Source organism: Dermacentor silvarum, chromosome 3 (assembly GCF_013339745.2).
Source record: "Dermacentor silvarum isolate Dsil-2018 chromosome 3, BIME_Dsil_1.4, whole genome shotgun sequence".
In the NCBI taxonomy this organism is placed as follows: domain Eukaryota; kingdom Metazoa; phylum Arthropoda; class Arachnida; order Ixodida; family Ixodidae; genus Dermacentor; species Dermacentor silvarum.
This window is the reverse complement of record NC_051156.1, coordinates 83842563-83848562: the sequence shown is the minus strand read 5'-3', so window position 1 is coordinate 83848562 and position 6000 is coordinate 83842563. Positions and strand designations below refer to the sequence as shown.

Here is a 6000-nt window from a genome sequence, read left to right as displayed (position 1 = left end):
ATCAGCGATCGCAGGACTAGAGATATTAGGGCAATACTCACCCTGGATCCGGCTAAGGTATTTGACAATATCTCACATAGACTCATACTTTAGGCGGTCTCGGAGCTAAACTTGGGATGGAGATTCCACACATGCTAGATCCCTTCCTAATGATAGAGTTGCCCCCATCAAAATTGTACCAATTAAATCTGATGACTTTGAGTTGGGGGCAAGAGGGACCCCGCAGGGGCAGTAATCTCCCTTCTATTTAATATTAACATGCGGGGACTCTCCGAGCGCCTATCCTCCGTGCGAAACATTGACCATGGCTTATACGCACATGAAATCACGATGCGGTGTCCAGGTGGATCAGACGCGGACGTTGAACAGGCGCTACAAGAAGCGCTAAATGTAACGGAAGAATTCTTAACTGAAACAGGGCTCAGCCTCTCACCTACCAAGTCTGAGTTATTGCTGTAAAGGCTGGCGAGACAGGGCGTTAGGGGTTTTGTTCCGGTGGAACAGATACCTATTGCCTCACACACGAAGGATGGTCAGGCTATTACTCGAGTCCACTCGATCAGGATATTGGGCCTGTTACTGAATGCCAGGGGCTGTAATACAAATTCAATTGCCCACATCACTTCCAAAACGCAGAGTATGCTCCGGCTCATCTCTAGAGTCTCGAATCGAAAAGGGGGACTCGGAGTGGACAATTTTACAGGATATATCACGCGTTCCTGATGAGCCACATCATTTATGTGGCATCTGCCCTAGATTGGACTAAGACAGAAAGGAACAAAATAGACACGCTCATGGGCAATAGCATTAAAACAGTACTGGGCTTACCAGTCACCCCTTGTACAGAGAAGCTTATGCAGCTGGGCATGCATAGTACCGTCTCGGAGGTGATAAACGCCCAAAGAAGGGGTTTTACGTGCCAAAACCAGTTCTGATTATGAGGCACGCCGTAGTGGAGGGCTCCGGATTAATTTTGACCACCTGGGGTTCTTTAACGTGCACTACAACGCAAGCACACGGGCGTTTTTGCATTTCGCCTCCATCGAAATGCAGCTGCCGCGGCCGGGATTCGATCCTGCAACCTCGTGCTCAGCAGTGCAACACCTTAGCTGACTGAGCCACCGCGGCGGGTGACACAGATTGTCAGGTTATCGACATCCAAAGTCGGCAGCCGCTTACTAGACTCAGTCAACTTAGCTCCAAGCTTAATTAACGACCATGAGGAATCAGTCTCGGAAACAATGCGCACGTCATTCGATTTTAGTCCTTTTCCTAGGAATTTTCATCCACAGTATAACATTGGGCGACGCAAGGTTCGCGTCCGGGCTGTTTTAAAGACATTCGCAGATAGTCGAAGCTTGACAGCATTCGTAGATGCTGCTCAATATGGACAGACCAGCAACTTTGTTTCGGCAGTAGTTGATACGAGTGGTACACTTACCAACGCGGCTTCTGTCCGTCAGATCTCCAACGATCAAGCAGAACAGAGTCATAGCTTGGGAAAGAGGGACCTTGCATGTCCCAATATATACACAGACTCTTGTGCCGCCATACGTGCCTTTGCGTCGGGGTCGGACACCCGAGAGGCTGCAGCAATCCTCAGAAATAAAGTATTTACTGGCTTTAACTAAATTACGCAGTTTCCAGCCCACGTGGGTCCGAATATTTTTACAAATCTCCCAAACGCCAACGAGCTTGCTCATAACCACGCGCGAGACCTTACCTGCCGCGGCGGTATACAAGGTTTTGGGGGGTCGAACGAAATCAGGCAGAACGACCCATTACTTCCTTTCCACGAAATAATTTCTTACAACCAGTTAGAGCGGAGTAGTTTTTCACTACCGTATCCTAAGCGTAACAGGTCTCAATCGTCGACTTTTCGAATGCTCCAAACGGGTTGCTTTCTAAGTCGCATCGCCCTAAATACAGAATCACACTATCCCGATTGTGGTGTGCATTTCTGTACATTGGCTCACATGCTCTGGCAATGACGTGCGTTACGTAACGCAACCGTTAACGATCAACGAAAAGCGAACTGGGACAATATCTTTAAAAGCGGCATACTCTCGGTTCAGTGCCTGCGAAAGGGCGGAGTACCACGGTCCTACGTGGACGCAGCCAGCGACTACTACGCACCTCCCACAGGAGGTGCCCTGGTAGTTCCTCAGGACCAAATAAAGTCCCCGTCCCTCCGTCCGTCCGTCCGTCCGTCAGTGCCTGCGAAAGGGCGGAGTACCACGGTCCTACGTGGACGCAGCCAGCGACTACTACGCACCTCCCACAGGAGGTCCCCTGGTAGTTCCTCAGGACCAAATAAAGTCCCCGTCCGTCCGTCCGTCCGTCCGTCCGTCCGTACCGTCCGTCCGTCTGTCCGTCCGTCCGTACCGTCCGTCCGTCCGTCCGTCCGTCCGTCCGTCCGTCCGTCCGTCCGTCCGTCCGTCCGTCTGTCTGTCTGTCTGTCTGTCTGTCTGTCTATCTGTCTGTCTGTCTGTCTGTCTGTCTGAGAGCTGAACAGGTGGCTCGTGCTCGGCACGCACTAGTGCCACTGCTCCCGCGTTCGTCATCGTCGTCTACTTCCACAGCTGGCTGCTTTGCCGCTAATCATTCCAGCATAGAATTTCAATGGGGTATGAACCATTCATTGTCTTACGTAACAGACAGAATTATTTTGAAGAAATTTCATGGACATCCATGCAGAATGAACGTGTTCAGGAAAGGGCTCTACGACGACGTGCCGATTGTAGAGTGAGCGCTCCCAAAGCTTAGGCAAAATGTCAGTGAAAAGCCATGCACCCCGAGTTGGAGCGCGATGTTGAGGCCAAACGTCAGTGAATAGCCGCCGACACCGCGTTGCCGGAGCGCGATGTTGAGGCCAAATGTCAGCGAGCCCTCCAAGAACGCGACAAGGGTGGTGCACGCCTCGGCAACGCTAGCGCCAACTTCACTGGTGCGACGGCCAGGTTTGAACACGAGTTTCTCAACCAGAACTTCGAAGCCATCTACAGTGCATGTGACCGGTTCTGGTTTGAGCACAATGCGCTACTCGTCAGTGCAATTCGTTCGGAGGAACACTGAAGAAACACACGACAAGCTTAGCTTACCCCTATCTCCTCGCCAGGGAAACGGCTACTGATATTTTTTTTTCGCCCGCTCGGCCGGCGCTGCCGTGGAAGAAGGCGAGCATTCTGCTTCTTTTTTCTTTCCCCCACTCCGCCGGCCCGCCGCTTACCACAGTGCCGCTGTTGCCGCGGATGCGTTGATAGAGCGCTCCTCTGGCGCCATAGCGTATCGGTCGTCTGAAGTTTTCCGGGGCACTATTCTCCAATGCTATTCACTGCATGCTTAGAAGAAGTATTCAAGCTCTTAGACTGGGAAGAATTAGGAGTGAGGATCGATGGCGAATATCTCAACAACCTTCGGTTTGCAGATGACATTGTCCTATTGAGCAACAATGGAGAGGAATTACAACAAATGATTGAGGACCTTCATCGAGAAAGTGCAAGAATTGGGTTGAAGATGAATATGCAGAAGACAAAGATAATGTTCAATAGCCTGGCAAGCGAACAAGAATTCAGGATCGCCAGTCAGCCTCTAGAATCTGTAAAGGAATATGTTTATCTAGGTCAATTACTCACAGGGGACCCTGATCATGAGAAAGAAATTTACAGAAGAATAAAATTAGGTTGGAGTGCATACGGCAGGCATTGCCAAATCCTGACTGGGAGCTTACCACTGTCGTTGAAAAGAAAAGTGTACAATCATTGCATTCTACCGGTGCTAACATACGGGGCAGAAACTTGGAGGTTAGCAAAGAAGCTCGAGAACAAGTTAAGGACCGCACAAAGAGCAATGGAACGAAAAATCTTAGGAGTAACGTTAAGAGACAGGAAGAGAGCGGTGTGGATCAGAGAACAAACGGGGGTAGACGATATTCTAGTTGACATTAAGCGGAAGAAATGGAGCTGGGCAGGCCATGTAATGCGTAGGATGGATAACCGGTGGACCATTAGGGTTACAGAATGGATACCAAGAGAAGGGAAGCGCAGTCGAGGACGGCAGAAAGTCAGGTGGGATGATGAGGTTAGGAAATTCGCAGGCGCAAGTTGGAATACGCTAGCGAAAGACAGGGGTAATTGGAGATCGCAGGGAGAGGCCTTCGTCCTGCAGTGGACATAAATATAGGCTGATGATGATGATGATGATGATGATTCTTTTCTTCTGGCGCTGCGCTCCGCGTTCGCATTCATCTTTCACTGTGCTCGTTCGGTCGGTTACGCCGAGGGAAAACGCCTACGCCGACGCTCGCCGCAGGAACAGGCGGCCAAGAGCTGCGCTCTAAAACGTTAACTCTTTATTGAGCGAAAATAAGCCGTGCGAAACAAGTGGCACTCCAAGCACATCGATAGCGGCAGGATAGTCGTGATCGTCGAAACTGATTTGCGGGTCAGACACGTCGGCTATTTATACGCGGCCCGATGTACCTTACAGCGTAATCTCTGGTGCCCACGGTAAGTTCTGGAATGTACACTCTACCGATTATTTAACAGTACCGCGCGAGCGTCGACTGGCGATCGGGCCAGCGCCTTCTAACAGCCCGAAGCGACGATATCAGCACGAGTAGCACATTTACGGGAGGCTGGGTATGCCTGTTATCAGCCCTTACAACTGTGTTTATGAGTTAGATGTACTCTGTTGAATGCGCTAAAGGCAAACGGTCGAGCGCGCAGAGTAGTCTCCACCGCAGTAATAGCTGCAACCAGGCATGGCCTTGGCTAGGGGTGATCAGACGGCACGAGCAACGAAATTGTTCATGGCAATGCGAGACGACCCTTTCTTGGGAAGACAAGTCTCAGGCAATAAAGATGGCGCCTGGCGCCTCTCTGAATCGAAATCTCTATACTCAAATTTTGGTAGTCATTCACGTATTGTCGCGCAAATATGCACTTGTGATTTTTTACACAACTATGGAGGTAGCCAAGTATACGCAGCTCAGACCTGTCGTCTAATTAATAAGATGCAGCGGACTGCGATACGTAGCATATCCCATTCAATGATTTGTGAGTTAAGAGACCACTAACAGGGCACAAGACGAAGAACGATGAAAGACGCAACACGGGCGCTGACTCACAACATTTTTTTGTGGGGGGGGGGGGGGGGGGGAAGCATCCATGTCGCATGTTGAATGACTTACAGTGCAGGCATTTTCATTTTATCATCAGCCTATATTTATGTCCACTGCAGGACGAAGCGCTCTCCCTGTGATCTCCAATTACCCTTGTCTTGTGCTACCTGATATAGCTTCCGCCTGCAAATTTCTTAACTTCATCACCGCACCTAGTTTTCTGCCGTCTTTGACTGCGCTTGCCTTCCCTTGGTATCCATTCTGTAACTCTAATGGTCCACCACTTATCCATCCTACGCATTACACGGCCTGCCCAGCTCCATTTTTTCTGTTTAATGTCAACTAGAATATCGGTTATCCTCGTTTGTTCTCTGCTCCACACCACTCTCTTTCTGTCTCTAAACGTTAGGCCTGACATTTTTCGTTCAATCGTTCTTTGTGGGGTCCTTAACTTGTTCTCGAGCTTCTTCGTTAACCTCCAAGTTTCTGCCCCATATATTAGTACCGGTATAATGCAATGATTGTACACTTTTCTTTTCAACGACAGTGGTAAGCTCACAGTCAGGATTTGGCAATCCCTGCCGTATGCACTCCAAACAAATTTATTATTCTGTAAATTTCTTTCTCGAGATCAGAGTCCTCTGTGAGTAATTGATCTAGATAAACGTAGTCATTTACAGACACTAGAGGCTGACTGGCGATCCTGAATTCTAGTTGTCTTGCCAGGCTATTTAACATTATTTTTGTCTTCTGCATGTTAATCTTCAACCCCACTTTTACACTTTCTCGGTTAAGGTCCTCAATCATTAGCTGTAATTCGTCCCCATTGTTGCTGAATAGGACAATGTCATCTGCAGACCAAAGGTTGTTGAAATGGT

At 49.3% G+C, this 6000-nt stretch overlaps 1 protein-coding gene across 2 annotated transcripts in view; it reads right to left on the bottom strand.

Moving 5' to 3' along the window:
- LOC119445548 (uncharacterized) overlaps window positions 1-6000 on the bottom strand; it is a 381600-nt gene that overhangs the window by 295176 nt on the left and 80424 nt on the right. The gene's annotated exons all lie outside the window — the stretch shown is intronic.